The following is a 24,716-nucleotide window of genomic DNA, read 5'->3' as shown; positions in this document are numbered from 1 at the left end:
CTGTACGTTATAGCAGGATGTGGGCCAAGTTTTTCTTTTAATACTTTGTCTTGAATCAAGATATCCCATCTCTTTTTGATTATTTGGTGGAATTGATGTGACTGGGAATTGAAAGTGGTAATGAGTCTGATTGGTGAATCAGTCTCTAATTGTTTGTTCTTTGGTGCTTTGTAAAGCGCCTCCTCTCTCTTGATGTCATCTGCTTTTTTCTCTGCTTTTTTGATCATTCCCTGTGGATACCCTCTAGCTAGAAATCTTTCCGACATTTCTTTTTTGTTTCTTTCGTATGCTTCCTCCGTGCTGCAGTTTCTCTTAGCACAGAGGAATTCACCAAATGGTATACCCAACCGAAAATTTGGAGGATGGCAGCTGCTAGAGTGTAAAACTGAGTTACCTGCAGTGGTTTTTCTGAACACATCTGTCTCTAATTTATTGTGTTTTGCCGTTACTCTAATATCCAGGAAATCAACTGTTTCTTGGCTATGTTGCATGGTAAATTTTAAATTAACAGCATTTTCATTCAATACATTTAAGAGTGTCAACAGTTCTTGTTCTCCACCTTCCCACACAAAGAAAATGTCGTCAATAAATCTTAGCCAGATACTGATCTTGCTTGTCCATTGTTCCATCAATTCACTCCCGAGCACCTGCTTCTCCCACCAGCCAACCAAAAGATTGGCATAGCTGGGAGCGAAGCAGGTGCCCATAGAAGTACCTTGTATTTGTTTGTATAGTACTCCATTAAAGGTAAATACATTTTCCACAAGGCACAGTTCTATCATTTGCAATAGCATTGATGTATGACTGAGTAGATGTTTGCCCCTAGAGTTCAAAAAATATTTGCAAGCTTTCAGTCCATCTCTATGTCTGATACTGGTATAAAGACTCTCCACGTCTAAACATACAAGCCAATAGTTAGTGTCCCAATGCATGTCCTCAATCTTCTGTAGAAAATCTTTCGTGTCTCTAATGTACGAAGTTAAATCCTTAACATAATCAGACAAAAAGAAATCTACGTACATAGAGACATTTTCTAACAGACTATTCTTTGACGAGACTATAGGTCTGCCTGGGGGTTGCGTGGGATTTTTATGTACTTTAGGGAGCAGATAGAGGGTGGGGATAGTGGGTGTCTCATTTTTCAGGAATTTCAATTCATCCCAACTTAAAAGTTTCTCATCTGCCCATTTGTCAAGGAGAGTAAAGAGAGTATCTTGTAATTTGTTGGTATATGATCTGTCAACCTTCACGTAACACGTTGTATTATTCAGTTGTCTCATAGCTTCATTGGTATAGCTTTTTTTGTCCCATAGGACAATATTCCCCCCTTTATCGGATGGCTTGATAACTATACTGTTGTCATCCTGTAAATCCCTTAAAGCATCCCTCTGTGGTTTACTAAGGTTAGTATTAGGGGTAGGTTTCTTCAAAAGATGTTCAATATCTTGGTTCACCATTTCGTGGAAAATATCAATATTGTCTTTGGGGGTTTGTGGTCTATACTTAGATTTTCCCTTAAAGGGTGTAACAATAGACCTTTCAATGTCTAAGCCTAAAGTGGAATCCAGATTAGTACCTTCTGGAATCTGTATTACAGATTCCTGGGTGTTCAAACTCTCTTCCTGTAAGGTCAAGGATTGTGGGTCAAGAGTATTTTGTTCATCACTTAGGCTAATTAAAGTTCTTAAAATCTCAGTGTCATCAATATATATATATATATATAACCATAGGTTTCACACATGTTATAGTTAGCGGAAATTTTACTGATAAAAAACCAATGAAATTCCCCCGTTATAGTTAGTGCAGGCAACTATAACTCACGCGACCGCAATCCTCTGCTGATGCTAATACTGTATTTAGACACTTATTTGCCCATGTCTTCTTCCATACATTTTTAGATATACATATATTACAAATATTTTTTTTTCATAAAGACACATGTCATCAGCAGAAGATTGCGGTCGCGTGAGTTATAGTTGCCTGCACTAACTATAACGGGGGAATTTCATTGGTTTTTTATCAGTAAAATTTCCGCTAACTATAACATGTGTGAAACCTATGGTTTTTTCAGTGAATTTGCAAGGTTTTTTAAATGCTAATTCCTAACTATAACGTGTGTGAAACCTATGGTTTTTTCAGTGAATTTGTACGGTTTTTTAAATGCTAAGTTACTTTACGCCATTCGTGGCGTGCGCGCCCACTTAACGCAGTTCGTTCCGTGCGCGTTCCGTGCGCGCACGGTGCGCTTCGCGCACCGTGCGCCCACTTTACGCAGTTAGTGCCGTGCACGCACGGTGGGCACGCGGTGCGATGACAAAGCAAGAAAGCACGTCAACAAATCTGTTTCTGCTTTCCTCCGTGACTATGGTATGGGTGCCATTTACCACAACAACTTGCGTTATGACATGCAAGACATTTATAGAGGAGATGGTGTGCACTTCAATGATGAAGGGAACAGAGTCTTCCTCTTGAACCTTAGACTCTGCATCGGTACTTACTTGTAGGTACCACTAAAAAATCATTTCATAAACACAACGGCTCTTTTTAGAGCTCCCTAATATCTAAACTCTTAAATCTGCTTTTCATTTATTTATTTTTATTTTTTCTACCGTACGCTTACCGTAAGCTTACCGTACGCGTACCCCGTGATTTTTTTTAAAATCAATAAATGTTTTCTTTGTACTTTACAGTCCTTCTTTGACCCCCTCACAAATGTTAGGGGGTCTGTAACTCTCCTCATTGCCCCCTTTCCTTGTTTTCACTCTTTTTTTTCAGAGTGAAATACACAAAATGGCGGCCGCCGCTTCCTGGTTTCGGCCGATTCGAATGTTTACTAAGATCTAAGAGCCAATCAGAATCGCGCTCGCGCACGCCACCGTACGCTTACCGTAAGCGTACGGTAAGCGTACCGTAAGCGGGCTCAGATATATATATTGATTTAAAGGCTATTTTCTCAGAATCTACTGAACAGATTTACACCAAACCTACAAAAGGCACTTCCTTGACCTAGGGACTACCTCTCTGCCAAATTTTGAGTAATTCTGTTCAGCCGTTCGGGCTGTAGCTCGTTCTAAAGGTCCTATGGAAAAATGCATGGGAAAAACGCGTTTTGGGACCCCCCTTTTATCTCAGCCCCCGCTTGACGGATCCCCCCGAGACTTTCAGGGTAGGAGCGGAGCGTAGCGCCCCACCTATTTTGAGAAATTCGCGAGGATTCGTCGACCGGCGCCAAAGTTATTCAAAATAGAATGTTGAGGTTTTCCTATGGAAACGTGGTCCTAACTATAACTACCTACTGGCGACCGCCAGTAGGTAATATATATATATATATATATATATATATATATATATATATATATATATATAACCAATACACCCAGTGAATCACCCACTCACAGATCAATGCACGGAGTCACACCTCCCACTCAGACAACCAATCAATAACCCATATATAGACCCTCATTTAGCTACTCACCAACCCATGCAACCGCTTACACACCAACTGACAAACTAAACTGTGTCAATGTCTATCAGTCACTAACCCATGCATTCAGTAAGACACATTTAATCACTCATTTATACAGTCAGTCACACACCTACTAAAACATCCATTCAGACACTTGTACACCCACTCATTCTTCAATACACCTTGGTGTGTATATATATCATATTTAAACTTTACAGAAACACACATTCACGGGATGATGTCATCAGTGATGTCACTGACCATGTCATGAATGATGTAATATGTGATGTCATCAGCAGTGCATTGCGGGGGTGTGAGTTATAGTTAGCTGAACTAACTATAAAGGCCAAATTTATCTGGTTTTGTACGAGTAAAATGTCCAACTAACTATGACATCCCTGAAACCTGAGGTGGTACATGTGTGAGGAACTGCATATGTGAAGGCAGTATATGTGGCTGTTGGAGTATATAAATGACTATATGTGAGAGTGAGTGGCTGTATGGATGAGTGCATGCTTGTATTAGTTATTGTATAAGAGTGTAAGTATGTGTTAGTAAATGTTTGAATAAGTGAGGTGGTGTGTGTGTATAACTGTATAGGTGAGTAAATGGGAGTGTGATTGATTCTCTGCATGACTGACTAGGTCTGTGAGTAACTCTATGGCTGAGTTGCAGTGTGTGAGTATCTGTATAGATATGTGAGTGCATATAATAGTGCTGTATTGATGGATGACTGCATGTATGAGTGACTATGGGTGAATGAGTGGATGTGTATGTAGATCTTGGAATTATTGCGTGGGTATGCTCTAACTGGTATTGGTGTGTGTACTGTTTCGAAAATGGTAGCCTATATTTTAGAGTGGGTGTATCAAAGGTTATATTAGGGTATGAGGAGGTGCATGAGATTATCACGTGGATGATGTCATCAGTGATGTCATTTGAGATGTCATCAGTGATGTCACTGACCATGTCATGAATGATGTAATATGTGACGTCATTAGCAGTAAATTGCGGGGGCGCGAGTTATAGTTAGCTGGACTAACTAGAACAGCCGAATTTCTCTGGTTTTGTGCGAGTAAAATGTCCAACTATCTACAACGTCCCTGAAGCCTATGGTTTTTTCAGTGAATTTCAAAGGTTTTTTAAATGCTAATTTCTAACTATAACGTCCCTGAAACCTGTGGTTTTTTCAGTGAATTTCAAAGGTTTTTTAAATGCTAATGTCAAACTACAAAGGTAGGACATGTGCAGAAAGAGGAAGAAAGGCGCAGAAAGAAGCAAGAGAAATGCAGAAAGAGGAAACAGAAGTGCAGAAAGACGAAGAAAGATACAGAAAGAAGCAAGAGATGTGCACAAAGAACCAACAGAGGAGCAGAAAGAGGCCTTGTTGCAAAGTCATCCTGTGCCCCCAACGTTTTGCTGACAGGTACTGGCGATAACTGACTGACTAACCAGGTCCGCAGCCAGTGCTATGCTGAAAGACACTTAGAATACAGTGAAAACACCTACATACACTAGGGTACACTATGGGTTGGGGTTCCCCTGTGATTGGAATGACCTCCCTTATATGGCCCTAGTACATAATAGGGCAAGGGGATTAAAACTACCTCTAACTAAGAGGTGCAGAAGGAGGCAAGAGAATTGCTGAAAGAAGCAACAGAGGTGTAGAAAGAAGCAAGAAAAGTGCAGAAAGAGGCAAGTGAGATGCAAAAACAGGCATGAAAGATACAGAAAGAGGGAAGTCGAGTGCTGAAAGAGACAACAGTGGTGCACAAAGAAGCAAATGAGGTGCAGAAAGAGGCAACAGACATGCAGAAAGAGGGAAGAGAGATGCAGAAAAAGGCAAGAAAAGTGCAGAACAAGGCAGAAGAGGTACATAAAGAGACAACGGGGTGCAGAAAGAAGCAAGAGAGGTGCAGAAAGAAGCATGGCAAGTGCAGAATGAAGCAACAGGGGTGCAGAAAGAGGCAGGAGAAGAGTAGAAAAGAGCAAGTGGGTCACTGCATGAGTACTTGGGTACTGACTGAATGATTAGAGTACTGCAAGGAGAGTGCCTGGGTGAATTTATAAGTGTTTGGGGTTTGGCGCAGTGTTTGGATTAGTACATGGTGCTGGATGGCTGACTTGAGGAGTGCATGGGGAGTGACAGGGTGATTGCTGGAGTGTATAGGTACTGCCTGGGAAATTGAAGGTGTGAAAGACAAGTGTGTAGGTGGTTAGAGGACTGCATGCATAGTGGACAAGGGTTTGTAGCAGTGCATGTGTTAAGGCCTGGGTCACTGCATGAGTACTTGGGTACTGACCGAATGATTAGAGTACTGCAAGGAGAGTGCCTGGGTGAATTTATAAGTGGTTGGGTTTTGACACAGTGAATAGATTAGTACATGGTGCTGAATGGGTCACTATATGTAGGAGTGCAAGGGGAGTGACAGGGTGTTTGCAGGAGTGTATGGATACTTCCTGGGGAATTGAAGGTGTGAAAGACAAGTGTGTAGGTGGTTAGAGGACTGCATGTATGGATACTGCCTGGGGAATTGAAGGTGTGAAAGACAAGTGTGTAGGTGGTTAGAGGACTGCATGCGTAGTGGACAGGGGTTTGTAGTAGTGCATGTGTTAAGGCCTGGGTCACTGCATGAGTACTTGAGTACTGAAAGAATGATTAGAGTACTGCAAGGAGAGTGCCTGGGTGAATTTATATGGGTTTGGGTTTTGGCGCAGTGTTTGGATTAGTACATGGTGCTGGATGGCTGACTGGAGGAGTGCATGGGGAGTGAAAGGGTGTTTGCCGGAGCGTATAGGTACCGCCTGGGTGATTGAAGGTGTGAAAGACAAGTGTGTAGGTGGTTAGAGGACTGCATGCGTAGTGGACAGGGGTTTGTAGCAGTCCATGTGTTGAGGCTGCGGATGTCCCAGTGAGAGGAGGAGATTGCTGATGTCCCAGCGAGAGGAGGAGGCTGCTATTGTCCCAGTGAGAGGAGGAGGCTGCTATTGTCCCAGCGAGAGGAGGAGGCTGCTATTGTCCCATGTGAGAGGAGGAGGCTGCTGATGTCCCAGTGAGAGGAGGAGACTGCTGATGTCCCAGTGAGAGGCTGCTGATGTCCCAGTGAGAGGAGGAGGCTGCTGATGTCCCAGTGAGAGGAGGAGGCTGCTGATGTCTCAGTGAGAGGAGGAGGCTGCTGATGTCCCAGTGAGAGGAGGAGACTGCTGATGTTCCAACGAGGACGCTTCTGAAGACCTGCTGAGGCATGTAGGCGAAGGCTGTAAGAAGGCGTGTAGGGGAAGGCTGTGAGAAGGCGTGTAGGGGAAGGATGTGAGAAGGCGTGTAGGGAGAAGGCTGTGAGATTGCGTTTCGGGGAAGGCTGTGAGAAGGCGTATAGGTGGAAGGCTGTGAGAAGGCGTGTAGGCCGAAGGCAGTGAGAAGGCGTGTAGGGGAAGGCTGTGAGAAGGTGTGTAGGGGGAAGGCTGTGAGATGGTGTGTAGGGGGAAGGCTGTGAGATGGTGTGTAGGGGGAAGGCTGTGAGATGTCGTGTAGGGGGAAGGCTGTGAGATGTCATGTAGGGGGAAGGCTGTGAGAATGCCTGTAGGGGGAAGGCTGTGAAAAGGTATGTAGGGAGAAGGCGGTGAGAGGAGGCTGCTGAAGTCCCAATGAGGCTGCTTCTGAAGACTTGCCATGGTGTGTAGGGGGAAGGATGTGAGAAGGCGTGTAGGGGAAGGCTGTGAGAAGGTGTGTAGGGGAAGGCTGTGAGAAGGTGTGTAGGGGAAGGCTGTGAGATGGTGTGTAGGGGAAGGCTGTGAGATGGCGTGTAGGGGAAGGCTGTGAGATGGCGTGTAGGGGGAAGGCTGTGAGAAGGCATGTAGTGGAAGGCTTTGAGAAGGCGTATAGGGGAAAGGCTGTAAGAAGGCGTATAGGGGGAAGGCTGTAAGAAGGCGTGTAGGGGAAGGCTGTGAGAAGGCATGTGGGGGAAGGCTGTGAGAAGGTGTTTAGGGGGAAGGCTGTGAGAAGGCGTGTTGCGGGAAGGCTCTGAGAAGGCATGTAGGGGAAGGTTGTGAGCAGGCATTTAGGGGAAGGCTGTGAGATGCTGTGTAGGGGAAGGCTGTGAGAAGGTGTGTAGGGGGAAGGCTGTGAGAAGGTGTGTAGGGGGAAGGTTTTGAGCGGAGGCTGCTGAAGTCCCAATGAGGACGCTTCTGAAGACCAGTGGGGTCTGAATTGAGGACATTTGCGGATTCAGTGGGGTCAGCGCCAAAGATGTATGCATACACTCCAAGAGGAATTAAGTGTTTTTTTAATACATCCAGTGGTTTTTACAACCATTTTTAATCAAACATTTTGATAGGCTCATCTGGAGCAACTGTATTTTTTTAAACCTGACATACACACAAAAGACAAGTTCAGCAAACCTTCGGAATAGCAGTGGGTACGAATATCTCTACTGCGGGGAGTGGAAGTCAGGCCCCTCTGTGTCATCACATCCTACAACACAGCGCCTCGTTACACCACAGCAGCCTCGTTACACCACAGCAGCCTCTGGGGAGAAGGGATACAAGGCCAGCACATAGGAGCCCCCGAGGTAGGGGGTGGCCGGTGCAGTAAACAGGTAGCGCCCCTGAGGTAGAGTGCGGCTGTAGGCGCCCGTGAAGTCTATTGTGACGCCTTAATGTTCAGGAAACACAAATTAGGTTTAGTGTTCACGGGGTCAGCACACAGGTGGTGACCCCGAGGTCTAGAGTGCATGGGGCTAGGGCTAATGCACTGAAGTATCTTTGAGGCTGAAAGTTGACCGGATCAGCCAGTGCACTGAAGTTGTCCCTGGAGACGGGGTGGCGTGGCCAGTATACTGGGCGTATCCACAGGTCAAGGGTGAGCAGGACCCGTGCACTGGAAGTGTCCTTGAGGCAATGGGCAAACAGGGCAAGTATGGGTACCTGATGTAGAGGGTGAGTAAGGCATTACCCGGGGTACCTCTGATGTGGAGGGTGAGGAGGATCAGTACCCTGGAGGTACTTGTGAGATGGAGAGTGAGGAGGTATGTGCACTGGGAGGGCTCCTGCGGTGGAGGGCGAGGAGGGGCTCCTCTGATGTGGAGGGTGAGTAGGGCCAGTACCCCGTGGGGGTACCTGTGATGTGGGGGTGGCTGAGGCGAGAAACCTGGAGATACTTCTGAGGTCGAGAGTGGGGAGGGCTAGTACGGGGAGTAGAGCCCGTACACTGATCCTCGGGCCTATACACTTGAGCTGGACATGCCACTGTGGTGGAGGCGGCGACCTGGTACATTCAGCTTCTCTGTGGTGTAATGGGTAATGGGCCCCACAACACCTGGCTGGTTAGTAAGGTAAAACAAGCATCATTGGGGTTTAAAGGATCCTTATAAACCACCTACAGGTGCATTATTGAAAGGTACGCCGCTCGCACTAGAGCTGCCCTTGCGAGGCTGGATAGCGCTGGCCCAGTGCAGTGGTGCACTGCCTGGAGCGGAAGAGCGCAAAACCACTGAACGGAGCTACCCTTGAGAGGGAAGAGGCCAGGGCAGCACATCGGGGCTTCCTCAGTGGGGGAGGGGCTCAGGGTCAGTACACTGGATGCCCCAGGTATGGTGAAGGGGGTGCAGGCCCTCTCTGCTTTTTGACTTTTTACTACCATAACATCTGTCCCTGTATCAACCCAACTCTCAAAAGTGTTCAAAGGGCCAGGCAGGAAATAGAAACACCAGTCACAGTACTCACATCCTCCATGATCCTGCGATCAGATCTCACTTGTTCAGGCTTACAGATCTGAGTGGCCGAGGTTTACTGATCTTACTGGTGCAGTGCTGCAGATCTCATCCCTCCAGGGCTGCGGATCTCACTTATATAGAGATGCGACCACTGATCCTATGCAACAAGGTATATGTCACCTGACAGGTAACTGTGCTGTTTTACACCCTACGCCTCGAAGGTCTATGTAACATGAATGACAACTGTGCTGTGTTATGCGCTAAACATTAACGGTCTATGTAACCTGAGTGATAACTCTGCTGTGTTATGCTTTAAACCTTAATGGTGTATGTAACCTGAGTGATTACATGAACTATAACACTTTCCTTTGCGTTAACCAATGACGGAATACGTGGCTCTGCTGTGTTATTCCCAGAGCTTTGAAGGGCTGTGTAACCTGAGGGGCAGCTCTGCTGGTTTATGCACTAATCATTGACGTAATATGTCACCTGAGCTATAACTCAGCTCAGGTCTGTGTAACGTGAACACAGCTCCTGGACGGCAAGAAATGCTACGCTCCCTTAGAGTATGTAGTAGTAAACCTGGAGGGACTGCGTAACGAGAGCGATAACTCTGCTGTGCCACACATGATTCTGACATTGTTAACCCTTGCCCCGTCTTCCGGTCCCGATAGCATCCCTCTCACCCCCCCTCCCTCCCCCCCATCCCCCCTGTCGCCTGGGTTCCCTCACTATTATCACCCCTAGTGTCAGGAGAACAGACGTTTGCCATCACGGCCCCTGCAGGGGGCTCGGCCGTGTTTTGCTTGGGGAGGGGGTCGTTACTTTGGAGGTTGGCGTTAATTGACCTCTGGAGGTGTGAGGGGTCCCTCCTCCCCGCACAGACACCCCCTCCCACCTCCCCAGTGTAATCCCAGCGCCAGGTGGGCAGGTTCCAATCCCTATCTTCAAACAGATGATGGGCAGCTCTAATTGACCCCTGGGCCCAGTGTGGAGGGTGTTGAGAGCCGGGGAGGGGGGGGTTAGCAGTCTGACGGCCAGGACCTCTTTTCACACTCAATCCAGGCGGTAATAACTTCCTTCCAGGTCTGAAAACACTAGAACCAGTACACACCGGGCACCCGCAGGGCATGTCGGGACATAAAGAGGGCACTGGACTAGGGGGCATGTGCGCCGACAAGGAGGCCGAGCTAGGGCGTAGCATTTCTTTTGCAGTTTTATAGCGCAAACTGGACCCGAAGGTATCGGAGCGCTTTACATGAGCACCAGTTTCTTTTCATTACACAACACATTATATATTTTTCTAGGCACAGGGAGATTCTTATTTGACCAGAATCACAGGATGTTGAGCTGCCGCAGAGACGCAACATCGGTTCCCCAGCAACAAAATAGGCAGCTCTCTCCATTACGCCACATCCTCTCCCAGTGACTTGTTTAAAAAAAAATAATGCTGAATAATTGCTTCAGCCCTGCTGATTCTAAGCGCTGCACAGAATAGATGTAAATGTACCCAAATTATGGTACTCGCTGCACCCACCTCGGAGTGATGACGGCTGCGTGTGCCTTGCCCGAACTCATAATCATGGCCTCCAGAACACCGCTGTGACGAACTGCCAGCTCACTGCGCCTGGCTACTAGCTATTACAAGTCTGTGGTACTTAGTGTACCCGCCATTGCACCCATGTCATGCTGGGGCAGTCAGTCACGTCAGGCAAGTGCCTCTGCAAAGAAGGTAAATAGTGGCGTTCGCTGGAGGCTCCAGCATCTGCCGGGCGTCTCCTGCTCCCCAGCGCCCGCCTATTGTGTGTGCCGAGCTCCTCTCTCTGCCGCCTGTCAGCCCGGAGCCTGCCTCTCCCTCCTGCTGCACAGAGCAGCAGTTCCTTTTGGCCGGCCGGAGCACTCTCCCTCTACTCACAGCTGCAGCGACTGTAAACTTTTGCAGAGCAGAAAAAAAGTTTGGTTTCTGGTTGCTTCAGACCGAGTCTCCAAGCAGCCTGTGAGCACAAGATGGCTGCCAACAATTCCTGATTTGAAGTGTTGGCAGCCAATTAGAGCCAAGCTCGTGCTCGGAGGGTTAAGCTCCTCCCAGATATCGAAACTTTTTATTTTTTGAATATCTCAGAAACTACTGAACGGATTTACACCATTTAACAACAAGCATTGGCATAGCCAATAGGTCTCGCTTTGGGGCCTTATAAGTATTTAGTTATGCAGCACAATATCCTTGGTGCAACACCAACTGTTGCACAGCTAAACACTTATAAGGTCCCAAAGGCGAGACCTATTGGCTATGCCAATGCTTGTTTGTAGTTGTTTGTATAGGTCACGCAATAACCTCGTTTCTGTACGATGACAACAAGGGTGCATCTTTGCTTAAAAACTATATGGTATTCAAGCACGAATCCGTACACTGTACCTCTACCGTGAGCATATGGCATGCTGCAACCAGTAACAACAGCGACTCTTAAAAGTCAAATGTACAAAAACATGCAAGCATAACATGCGGAACACTGGGCACCCAACACAGCGAGCACAGTAGATAAAACATGTCATGGTAAGACATGGCAGCATCTGGGAACAATCATGATTTTGCGGCAGAAATAAACGCATTTGGCAACAAGCTTGAACTCGAACGATGGAAGTGCGAGTAAATCAAAAATTATTCAATATTCATAATTCAATACGCTTAAAATTGGTCTAGCTCAATCTACAGGTAGTCCAGCGTGAACACCTGGCACAGGAATAAAGGCAGCAGCAGAGTTGAGGACTATTTAAACTTATTTTAGCTTTAACCACGATGTAAACGTTAACGCCACTCCCCGTCCTCAAAAATGTTGGAAGTCTGGATTCATACCGGCCACATCAGAAATAACATCCGCGCATCCTCCAATGGCTACCCGTTAAAGAATGTAAACACTGGCACAGCCACTGTGCATAGACAGTCCTCTGGCACAGCCGGTAGCGCAGAAGCAACCCGTTTCCAAAGCAGAAGAGACAACAGTATATTTAAATCACTGCTTCGGCCGTTAAAAAAAACAAGCGCCTTCCTCTAGCTAAAAGGAGGCAGCAGGGGGAGGGGCGAGAGGAGGGGGCGTATGAAAGCGTTTCACTTGCGGGAACGTGCAGCGCCAGGAGCGATAATTGCTATCATATGGCGCCGCGCGCTCCCACAAGTGAATCTCCAGACGTGCACGCGTTGCCATTGAAGGCAATGGAACGCGTGCACGTTTTTGGCTGAAAAGCCAAAGCAATCGGAAAAGGTCTTTTTGCCTATGCAGCGCATGCGCGCTGCTTAGGCGAGACCTAAAAAGGGATCTTTCTGAACCAAGGGCTACTTTTTTGCCAAATTTTGTATAATTCCGTTCAGCAGTTCGGGCTGTAGCCGTGACTAGAGTTTCCTATGGAAAATTGCATGGGGAAAACGCGTTTTGGGACTCCCCTTTTTTCTCGGCCCCCGATATATATATATATATATATATATATTAGATTTTAGAACTTGAGTGGGAAAATAGATTTTCCCTTCCCTAGGAACCACATTATAGCAGTGGGTCCCATTTTCTTTTTTTTTTTTTAAATAGACGGGAGATGTAAGGAAATGCCTCTTTTTCGATGGGCACCCCCACGTTTTTCAACTGATGCTGCTGGTTTTTCAACTCTGAGAGTACACTGAGGCCTGCTAACCAGACCTTAGTGCCAGTGCCCTCACCCTAAAGTGTTTGTCGAATTGGCTATAGCTAATTGAAAATGAACTTTATTGCATGATTTGATAAAACCTTTGCAAATACAGCAAATAAAAATATCACAGTAATTTAATTTGTTAAAAGGACCCCGGTTCCTGTAGATAAAAGCACCCAACATCCCCATTTGTAAAACTCTCTTGAAAGTACACTGTCCATAAATCCTGTAATGGTGTTCCCTTAAGGGAAAACTGTAGTCCTAGTTGAAATAGCGCTTGAGTTCCGAATATAGCTAGCCTGTGAGCCGCTCCCCTTTCGATGGCCATTTTGTTTTGTTTGTTCCGACAATTAATTGAGATGACTAATTTACCTGTAAGTCCCTAGTAAATGGTACCCAGGTACCGAGGGCATGTAGGTTAGGGTTTGCAGCACTGATTGTGCTACTCTGGAGGTCCTCCAAGTAAAACAAGTCCGCCACTGCAGACTGGTAGAGCAGTTGTGCATTGCTAGCCCAACTTTGCCATTGAAAGCAATGGCAAAGCCACCACTTCGTCTAGACATATGTGTATTTCACCCCTCTGGCAGGACTAACGAGCCCTAAAGGCAGGGTGCAACATAAGACACATGCAAAACGTACCTTACATGTGCTGACAGGCAAAACATGTACTTTACATGTCCTGACAGTAAAACACGCAAAACAATCATTTTACTGTGGAAAGACTTTTTTTTAAAAAGATTTTATTGTGCATAAAAAGGGTTACAAACACGGGCCTACAACCACCAGGGCCGGCCGCTAGTAGTCGAAGTGTTCCAGCATATCAGAAAACAATGGCTGGCCCACAGGGGCTCCGCACTATCACAGTAAATCAGACTGCACATAAAGGAAATCAGAATACACACTTTTAGTATAAATAACAACAAAAAAGAAAAATACAAACATACAATAAACAAGGCGAAACGACTTATGAAGGGCGGCGAACACCAGCCGGGGGAGTCAACACCCAGCCACCCGAGGGCGGTCAATAAAAGAAGACCTGAGAGGGAGGGGGGGGCCACGAGAGAACCAAATCTGTACTCCGAAGTACGAGATGCACAAGGAACCCTCAAGGATCAGGGGGACGAGGCAACCCCGGACGTATCTACCAAAGGGGGAGCACAGATAGACCCACGATACGCGTTCCACTGCCCCCAAATTTTACCCCAAGCCCCCGGTTTACCACGGGCCACATACACCGTTTTCTCCCTGAACATGCACCAGTCCATGCTTTCCTTCCAGACGGACACGGTGGGAGGCCGCTGGGAACCCCAAAGCTGCGCAATATCTCTCTTTGCAATCATGTTCCCCAAGGCCGCCCACCGAGCCTGAGCCGCATTGCAGTCATTGGGCTCCCATACATTCAGCACACAACGACGCACCTCCGGCAGCAGAGCGACCCCGGTGACTCGTCTCATAATATCATGCACCCGGCGCCAGTATTCCGCCACCTCGCGGCATTCCCATAGGATATGGAGAAAAGAAGCACTGAGCCCGCAGCCACGCTTACAGAGTCCGTCGTCTGAAAACCCCATCGAGACCAGGCGGGGGCCCGTCACATATACACGATGGAGAATCTTAAGCTGGACCAGGCGGAGACGGGCCGGGATGGCCGCCTCCTTAGGGGATGACAGTGCAGTCTGCCAGTCCTCATCGTCCAGCTCCACCCGATCTCCCGTCCATGCCTCCCGAAGACGCACCAAGAGGTCAGCCCGATTGTTTATCAGTTTTTTGTAAATCAGGGAGATAGTACTGTCGGGGACGTGACCGTCGAGTATGCGGTCCTCGAGAGGCGAAGAAGAAGGGACCGTGGTCCCCTCCCCAAAGACCGAAAGCAGGGCGTGCCGAACCTGTGCATAACGGAAGAACTCTCTGTCACTAAGCTCATACTCGCGCTGAAGCGCCGCGAAGGATTTAACCGCACCTTTAACCCACAGGTCCCCCACTCTGCTGATGCCGATCGTATCCCAGCGCTCGAAGCCTTTCGTTGTCCAGAGGCTTCCCAAGCGGTCTGAGTCGAATAGAGGAGTGGCGCACGTTAAACGCTCACTCCAGCCCATCGCAACGTTAGCCGCCTTCCATACACGGACCGCAATCCTGGTAGGGCCCGTAAGGGCCCCACCAGCAGACCGCGAGTAAAGCGCTCTGTTATAGTTCCCGCCGAGGAGCAGGAATTTATCCATCTCATATGCCGGGTTCGAACCAGGAGCGTACGTAGCATGATTAATGGCCGACAGCTGGGAGGCCCAATAGTACCGTCTAATATCAGGAAGCGCGATGCCCCCGTCATACCAGGAAAGAGTCAGCTTGGCCAAAGCGATACGCGATCGCCCGTCCCAAACCAGTCTCCTCTGCAAACTCTCCACCTCCCTAAAGTAGGCCGCAGGAATGACATCGAAGAAGTTCTGGAGTGCATAAAGGAATCTGGGAAGGGACATCATTTTAAACAGCGCCGCGCGACCAAGCGGAGACAAGGGCAGCTTACACCACCGAGCCGTATCTGCCCTCAAACGCCGGAGTGGAGACAGGAGATTCTGCTCATAGCGGACCGCCGGATCCAACGAAACGTACACCCCCAGGTATTTAAAGCCGGACTGAGATATTTGGAGCGGAAGCCGAGGCGGCAAGAGAGGAAGACCACCAGAGATAGGATACACACAAGATTTGGACCAGTTGATTATCAGACCCGAGTTTTTCCCGAAGGAAGTAAGGACATCAAAGAGAACATTGAGCGACTTCCGCGGTGAGGTGAGATACAAGAGAATATCATCCGCGTACAATGAAACCCGATCCTCGAAGCCCGGGGCCCACCGGAGCCCTCTAATCGAGGGCTCCCAACGGAGCCAGGCAGCAAGCGGCTCCAGGGCGAGAGCAAAGAGCAGCGGGGACAACGGGCACCCCTGCCTAGTTCCCCTCCCGAGAGCGAAAGGCCGAGAAACCCGCCCATTGACAACCACCTGAGCCATTGGTCCAGCATAAAGGAGCTTCACCCAGCCAAGGAACCCCTCCCCAAACCCAAACTTCGCCAAGACGGCCCAAAGAAATGGCCATTCAATGGTATCAAAGGCCATCGTGGCGTCTAGAGAAACCAATATGGCCGGTTCAGCAAAGTACTCAGCCCTAGCAAGGACGCCGTGCAGACGCCGTAAGTTGAGAGCGGTATTACGATGTGGGATGAAGCCACATTGATCCGGATGTATCAAGTCACATATAACGCTCAGCAAGCGATTAGCGAGGACCTTAGCAAGGATTTTGGGTTCGGCATTCAGCAGGGAAATAGGCCTATAGGAGGCACAGCGGTCACGTGGCTTACCCTCCTTGGGAATCACTACTATAGTAGCCAGACGCTGGTCGTCAGGAAGGGAACCCCTCTCGAGCGATTCCTGAAACATATGACGGAGGACAGGCGCGATTTTATCCGGGCGCAACTTATATAGTTCAATCGGCAGGCCGTTGGGGCCCATAGCCTTGCCCGAGCGGAGGGAGCGAATCGCAGTAGCTATCTCTTCGACAGACAAAGGGGCATCCATCAGCTCGCGGTCCTCGACGGATAAGCCGGGCAGGGCAATGTCCCGAAGCAGAAGACGAGAGTCGTCCTCATCTCTATCGGACACCGGGGAGTACACTGCACGGAGGTGGTCAGCAAAACACTCAACAATCTCACCAGGCTCAGTCACACACACTCCATCCGACACCCGAAGCTCCGGGACCACACGATTCACTCTCTCCTTCTTGTCCAACCAGGCAATCAGCTTACCCGCCTTGTCTCCGGCGTCATACAACCTGCCCTGCTGCTCCCTATATATAGTCTTGGCAGCATCAGTGACGAGAGACTTATATTCAAACTGCTTCAGGCTGAGGGCATGCAGCCCATCCGGGGTGACACCCGCCTCCAAGGCTGCCTCCAGCCCCGCTATTTCAGTCTCCAGCGTCACAACCGCCTCTCTCTTGACCCTCTTGGCCTCCACTATCTGGGACAGGGCATGCCCGCGGAGCACTGCTTTGAAAGCTTCCCACAGGGACACCGAGGACAACACCGACCCCTCATTCTCAGAAAAATATTGATCAATCGACTTAATCAGGCTATCACGGATCTTTGGGTCTCGCAGGTACCAAGGGTTAATAGGAGCGATCCGCCCAGCGGACCGCGACCCGGTGTCAAAAAGCAACCACAGTGGGGAATGATCAGAAATACCCCTGGCCAGGTGTTTGACCTCTCGAATCCGAGCAGCCTGGGCCGCGGGCATAAGGAAATAATCCAGTCTGGAGAGACTCCCATGGGCCCCAGAGTGAAAGGTGTACTGACACTGTGTCGGATGCATTAACCTCCAACAGTCCACCAGACCGAAGGTCTCCAGGAGCCCGCCCAGCCACGCCTGGGCAGCAGGGAGGGCCCTGGGCGGATGACGGTCCAGGTCACCCGAGACAACCGAATTAAAGTCCCCACCCATAAGCAAAAGACTGTCAGGAAGCCCAAGCAACATACGACCCAAGTCTGAGAAGGTGGAGTTCTGGATGCCCGGGGGAACATAGACCGAGATCAAGAAAAGGGACTGCCCCTCCCACCTCCCAGTCAGAGCCACATAGCGCCCTCTATCGTCTGGGACCACCCTGGTGATCTCCAACGGAAGTGAAGCACGCAAGAGAATGCCCACCCCTCTCGAACCAGTGGTGAAACCAGAGTGGGCCACAAGTCGATATCCCCCCCTGTTCATAGCCCGACAAACATTGCCAACCAGATGCGTCTCCTGTAAGAACACCACATCAGGAGTCAGACGACGCAGATATTGCAGCACAACACCCCGTTTGATACGGTCCCCCAATCCATTGACGTTCCAAGACATCAATCTCAACCCGTCCCCCCCCATCCCATCCAGTAGATCAAGGGCCCCCTAGCAAAGAGCTCAACGCCCAAGGATGAACCATAGCCAATACTTCGCCTTGAAAACAAAAAACACAAATGCAAACAACCCCACCCACCCACCAACCCCCCCCAACTCCAACACCCCCCACCCTGCACCCCTGCGGTCCAAAAAACCACCCCAACTTGCAGTGTGCCTGTCGCCCTACAAACCCCATTCTACGAAAAGACCCCGGAGGAGGGAAGGGACCCGTCCCCGCCCGCTCCCCACACACAACATAGTGAAACAAAATGCACAAAAGAAGTAGAACCCAGCCGAACAGTACACCCTGGCAGAGTCCGGGACCATAAGTCACTCCAAAGGAGACCCACCACCCTCGGTACCGGCAGAGGGCCCAGTCCGGTCACCCCGGTCTGGCAGCGAATCCAGCCAGTCACTCACAGTCACAGGAGAGTCAAAAAAGGTAGTCCGATCTTCATGTTCCACTCGAAGCCTTGCAGGATAAAGCATAGAGTACTTGAGACCGAGGTCCCGGAGATGCCGCTTCACCCCCTGGAAGCCCATCCGCTGTTTCTGGACAAGTTGGGTGAAGTCCGGGAAAAAGTTAATGGACGAGTTCTCATGTCGGACCGGGCCATGAACCCGTGAGGCCTGCAGAATCGCGTCTCGGTCTCTGTAATGGAAAAGTCTCGCAACGATAGGCCTCGGGGGGGCACCCGGTCGCGGCCGGCCACCTGGGACACGATGGGCCCGCTCCACAGCGAAAAACTTACTCAGGCCAGCGGGAGCAAGATGTTAGAGGATGAGCTCCTCGACCAGGAGATCAACCGGGCGGTTATCGGAGGTTTCCGGAACGCCTATGACGCGGATGTTATTGCGGCGGGCCCGTCCCTCGAAGTCTTCCAGCCGCCGGGCCATCAGATCATTGGCCGACTTGAGATCGCCGAGAGTGGCCTGCAGGTCCGACACGTCCGTACCAAGGGAGGACGTCCGCACATCCAGCGATTGAACCCTCTCGTTGGTCTTAGAGAGATCCGCCCGGATTAGCGTAATGTCAATGGCCACCGTGTCGATTTTACGGGCCAAGGCCTCGTACTGTGTAGCGATGGTCTCTCTGATGCCCTTAATGGCGCCCATGATGTCCTGCAGGGACAGATCCGGAGAAACGGACGGGCCACCACTGGTGTCCTCCGGGGGGGACATTGGCTGTCCCGGGGGATCCTTTACCCTGAGTGTAGCGGTCCATGTTGTTCGTCTGGACCGGTCCCCCACGTAGGGATGTCTTGGTCTTACGCCGCTCGGGGTCTCCCTTGCCTCCCATGAGAACCTCGATCGCCGAAGGGGACCACCGAGGAAGCGTCGAGGTGGCACAGGCCAGGCAGACGCGTGTCGCACCACAGGCCGCAATATGGCGGAGCGAAGGGACCACCGTCAATGAGCACACTGGCAGCAGACGAAGCCACCGGCATCAAGCGAAGGCAAAATGGAAGCCCAGTCGCACCAAGCAAGTCCACAGTCCAGCCCCTCAAAGACCAAAAGTGAAACCGAAAGTGATGTGACGGCCACTGGCACTGCTCCGCTGCCGTTGTTGTTCAACTACGCCCCGGCTCCACAGATCACCCTCGCATCGGGCACAGCCGTAGGGTGGGCCTCAAAGGTTCAAACCACCATAACTCCGGAGTGCCAGGTCCGATTTGAGTTCCGAAAGGAGTTTAGTGTTCAGCCAGCATTCGTCTCCCAGATTCCATCAACCGAGTCAGGATAGATTCAAGATAAATTCCGAGGAGCAGCGAGGGTCCGGGGAGCCCTGTGCTCACGCGACCATCTTGGATGCGCGCTAGGCACCTCCTCACTGTGGAAAGACTTGGTCGTCCAATTGCCATGTACAGGGTTACACACTGAACCCCTTAGCTGTGCTAACTCCGGAAATGGTACGACCAAAGTGGGCACTCCAAGGTATCAAACAGCTAATTACTTTAAGCCAGACTTGCATATCAAGTCAAAATTAATGTATCCTGTTGTAGTGAGCAGGTTTAGCTTAGCTGCCACTTTGATGCCTTAAGACTCCTGTGCCTTTCCGGGCACACATGGAGCCTGCTCTACGAGAAAGCATTCTGCCCCCCCTGGAGAGACATGCTAATGACTCTCAGGAAGGAGAACAATTAGGTATTGTAAGCCAGGGAGGTGTCGCCACCCTCCTGCAGGAATTTCCTCTGGTGTTAGCCCCAAAAGGCATGCTTCAAAGTGGAAGCAGCCTTTGAATAACAGACGATGGATGCCGTAGGGGAGGGCTGCCTCTCTTGTAGAGGCAGACAGACTGGCACGGGGAGCAGGGAGGGCAAACCAGTAGCCAAACCGGTTTCCCACGGGGCACTTAGCCTTGGGAAGCCACACCCCAGAGGTGGACTGGGGAGGTCTGTACACCAGGAGAGGGGTCTCTCCATCTTAGGAGTGGGCAGAATGGTGCATCCTGCAGCCACCAAACCTCTTTAGTTCGCCCTCAAACCAGTGGGAGGGATACACCATTACCTGCACCACTGGAGGTAAATAACATCAGACCACAGGGTTCTCCAGGTTGTCTGAAGGGGCTACTCCCTCCTCTTCATGACTACCTCTCCACCTATGCCACCCACTTCGACAGGCTGACTGAGAACCACCAATTCTTACTCCGCCAGGGAGCCATAGAGAGGGTGCTGATGCCAGAAGTTGGTTGTGATTGTTATTCCCGCTACTTTCTGGTGCTTTAAAAGGACCTAGACCTGCGCCCTATCAATTTTGTCCCCAAAAACGAAAAATTCAGAATACTCACACTTGCTCAAGTCCCGTCTGCTGTCGATCCGGTAGACTGGATGGTGGCGATGGACTTGCAGGACGCATATTTCCACATTGCTGCCCTGCCTGCTGACAGACACTACCTGTGGTTCATGGTGGGCTAAGAGCACTTTCAGTACACTGTGCTCCCCTTTGACCTTATCAGCACCCGTCGGGTGTTCACCAAGGTGATGGTGGTCTTGTAGCTAAATCTGTGGCGATTAGGGATACCAGTCTTTCCCCATATCGATTGACTGGCTGTTGCAAGCAGGCTCACCCCAGGCAGTCGTCTCCCACCTCCAGACTACGCTGGACCTCCCGCACTCGCTGGGGTTCACTATCAACGTTCCGAAGTCACATCTGACTCCCCCTCAGACGCTCCCTTTCATCAGAGCTGTTGTGGACATGGTGCAGTTTTGGGCTGATCCTCCCGAATGGCGAGCTCAGGTTATGATGTTTCAGCCTCTATCCTGGGTATCAGTGAGACTGACTCTGAGACTGCTTGGCCTCATGACCTTCTGCATCCTGCTTATGACACATACCCGCTGGCATATGCAGACTCTGTAGTGGGACCGGACGCTCCAGTGGGCGCAGCATCAGGGGAATCTCTCCGACATGGTTCAGATCTAGGAGGGAATTGCACAAGACCTGCAGTGGTGGTTAACGAACCGTGATATGGCAGACCCCTCTTCCTTCCCAACCAGATCTTACAGTGGTGAAAGATGCATCTTTCCTGGGATGGGGTGGCCATCTGTGAGAGTTGGAGATCAGAGGCCAATGGTCTCTCGAGGAATCTGGACGCCACATCAACCTACTGGTCCTCCGGGCGATCCAGCTAGTATTGAAAGCCTTTCTACCCTCCATCAAGGGAATCTAGTGCAGGTATTTACAGACATACCACCGACATGTGGTACTGCAACAAACCGGGTGTGGTGGGGTCATGGACCCTCTGTCCAGAGGCCCTTCGTCTCTGGACATTTCTGGAACGTATTCCTCGTGGTTCAGCACCTGGCGGGCTCTCTGAATACCAAAGCCGACGGCTCAGCTGAAGATGTCAAGAGCATTACGAGTGGCGTCTCCATCCGGAGGTGGTGCAAGGTCGCTTTCAGCAGTGGGGAAAGCCTTGGTTAGATTTGTTCACCACCGCTGAGAACGCGCAATGTCAGCAGTTCTGCGTGCTGGAGTTTCCAAAGCAGCTAACACTTGGAGACACTTCATCTTGAGTGGAGCAACGGCCTTGTGTAGACTCCTGTACACATTTCTGCCCATACCACTCTTGCCCATAGTTCTCAAGAAGTTCAGGAACGACTGGGCCCAAGCCCCTCTTGTGGCTCTGACTGGGCTCAGGGAGTTTAGTATGCCGAGCTGTTGAGCATGGCCGTCAGTCCTCCAACTATGCTGCCCCTCTGGGAGGATCTTCTGTTGCAGCAGCAGGGGAGGATTCTCCACCCGAATCTATCAATGTTGTGCCTTCATGCGTGGAGATTGTGCAATGACAGATGAATGTTTTCGACTTTCCGCCCGAAGTCTGCCATGTTATTTTGCCAGCCAGGCATCCCTCCACCAAGACAGTATATGCCTGCTGCTAGGGCAAGTTTATGGCATGGTGTGCAGAAAAGCAAGCTGACCTTAAAGCGCTATCTTTCTGCCATCTCAGCCTTCCAGTGGTTGCCAGATCAGCCATCCCTTTTCAAATCCCTTGTTGTAAATAGGTTTTTGAATGGTCTTCGACATATTTTCCACCTTCACCCTTTATCATGCCTCAGTGGTACCTCAATCTTGTACTTACATTTCTGATGGCACTCCCTTTGAGCCGCTGCTTAACTGTACTCTCAGGCTCTTTACCATCAAGACGGTCTTCCTAGTGGCGATAACATCTGCCCAGAGGGTCAGTGAACTCCAGGCCTTGTCATCTAAGTCTCCATACCTAACCATCTTTCCAGACAAGCTGGTTCTTCGCACTAGAGCTTCCTTCCTGCCGAAAGTCGTCACATCCTTTCACGTAGGCCAGTTCATCACCCTGCCTACCTTTTATGCATTGCTGCATCTTTCTCAGGAAGAGGAGAGACTGGACCCAGGAAGAGCATTGTCATTCTGCTTTGACCGCACAAGAAATTTCCGGGTAGACAACCAACTCTTTGTGGGGTATGTTGGAGCCCAGAAGGGGAAGGCTGTGCAGAAGTGGGCCATCTCCCCCTAAGCGTTTGCATTCTCACTCCACCAGAGTTAAGGCAGCGACCACTGCGTTAGGACGCGGAGTTCCGATCCTGGACGTCTACCAGGACGTGGGCTTCTCTGCACACTTTCACTAAGCACAACTGTCTCGACAGTCAGGTCTGTTGGGATGGACACTTTGCCGGTTCCGTCCTGCATGACTTTTTAGTGTGAATTGGTTCCGCAGAACCACCGCAGGAGAGGTATTTCTTGGGTATCTATTCTAAGGTAAGGCATCTGCAGCTAGAAGTCTCTATGTGATGAACAAGTTATTTACCTTCAGCAACGCCTTATCTGGTAGTGACTCTATATAGCCGCAGATTCCTTACCTACTGGCCCATTCTCGCTTCTCTGCGAACAGATTTCTAGGGTCAAGGCTGTTCCCCATTCAAGCCTCTAGTTTACCACACCGTGGTCAGTGTTTTTCGTGGCTCCGCGCTCCTGGTGTGAACACTCACAAAAGGAAACTGACGAATGCGCGCAGGGGTGATACCTATATAGACACCTTGCACGTCACTTCTAGCGAGGATGATTCTACATGAAGACGAACTACGCCACCTACCGGCGAGAAGGGGTACTGCATGAAAAATGTCCTTATCCAGTCTGATGCCTGGGAATACATTCTAAGGTAAGAAATCTGCGACCAGATAGGGTCTTTACCAGCTAAGGTGTTACCGAAGGTAAGTAACTTGTTCTTCAGATGTCTGTTTTTCAGGCCTCCATGGTCATCATTGTATATGTAAACAGCAGACCTCCAGGCTATGATTGTCTGTGAATGTTCATGTTCACTAATGTCCTTTGGTGTCAAATCTGACAGTGCCCTCCCATGGTGTTCTTGTTCTGTAGAACCTTCAGAGGCCATCCTATTTAAAGATCACCAATTTTGTGTGGCCAGGGCACGTATTGAGTGAAGAGGAAGGAGGTTGAGTGAGACCATTCTCCAAAGGTAGTTACAGACATTCGGACACTGAAAAAATTGCATTAAGGGCGCCTTATTTGTGAGAGGAGAGAATAATTCGCAAGGCTCTTTGGTTCTGTGTACATGATATGTTGTTCATTTTAAATGTATTTCTAGCGCTTGGATACCCTCTTGGGTGATTAGTGCGCTATAAAAAAATTAATCTAAGCGTTAACTGCAACCTTTGTGTTTGTGTAAGTCATGGGTGTTGGCCATTATAATAGCTTTTTATATACAGGTTTTCAAACACCGAATCAGAATCTGACTGTAGCCCTATCAGGTTCTTCTTGGGGTTATGGTATGGTGCCAAAGCAGAGTTAATGCAGCCCTTGTTGACGGAGTCGCAGATAAAATGTCTCAAGAAAAAAACATGAGGATAGGCTCTGTCCTGCTTTCAGTTAAACTACTGCTTTGCAGGAAAAGCCCTTTTGAGAGCACCCTTGAATGCATGGACCACCGTTCATGTCCAGCTGACCTCACAATGTCTGTTAAGGACATAAGGGTAAGGTTACACTTAAACTGGAATATAGTCAAAGATCCTGCTTCAGTGCAAAGCTCACTGGAAAAGATTTGAAAGACTTCTTAACAAATAAAAGTTTAGTAAAAATGAAAAACCTCTTACCAAGAAATGTTGCTGATAAGCAGAAGTACAAATACATCTTTTAAAAGTTTTGTGAACAAAGGTGTGCTGTTCTTCTGTGAGATTACATTGATTGTTTTTTTTTTTTTACTTTGTAAGTATTGGGTTTTTGATGTATTGAATCACTAATTGCACGTCTGACTGTTGAGGCTGCGTGTTTAGGCAGATTGGCGTTTGGGTAATAAGGGTTTAAAATGCCTTAACAGTTAAATATATCCGATATCTCATATTGAGTGAACCCTCCAGCAAATTTGCCATGTGCATTCTAAGAGTTGATTCACTTTCCCGTAGAGCGACAGGAAATGATGTCCGTCTTCTGTTCTGGTAACCTTCTTTGTCTTGC

General features: G+C 49.3%; 1 protein-coding gene across 2 annotated transcripts in view; it reads left to right on the top strand.

The window, feature by feature from the left end:
- INO80 (INO80 complex ATPase subunit) overlaps window positions 1-24,716 on the top strand; it is a 670,892-nt gene that overhangs the window by 643,733 nt on the left and 2,443 nt on the right. The gene's annotated exons all lie outside the window — the stretch shown is intronic.

The sequence above is a fragment of the Triturus cristatus genome, chromosome 9 (genome assembly GCF_964204655.1).
Source record: "Triturus cristatus chromosome 9, aTriCri1.1, whole genome shotgun sequence".
In the NCBI taxonomy this organism is placed as follows: Eukaryota; Metazoa; Chordata; class Amphibia; order Caudata; family Salamandridae; genus Triturus; species Triturus cristatus.
The sequence above is the reverse complement of the archived record's forward strand: the minus strand, read 5'-3'. Positions and strand labels throughout refer to the sequence as shown.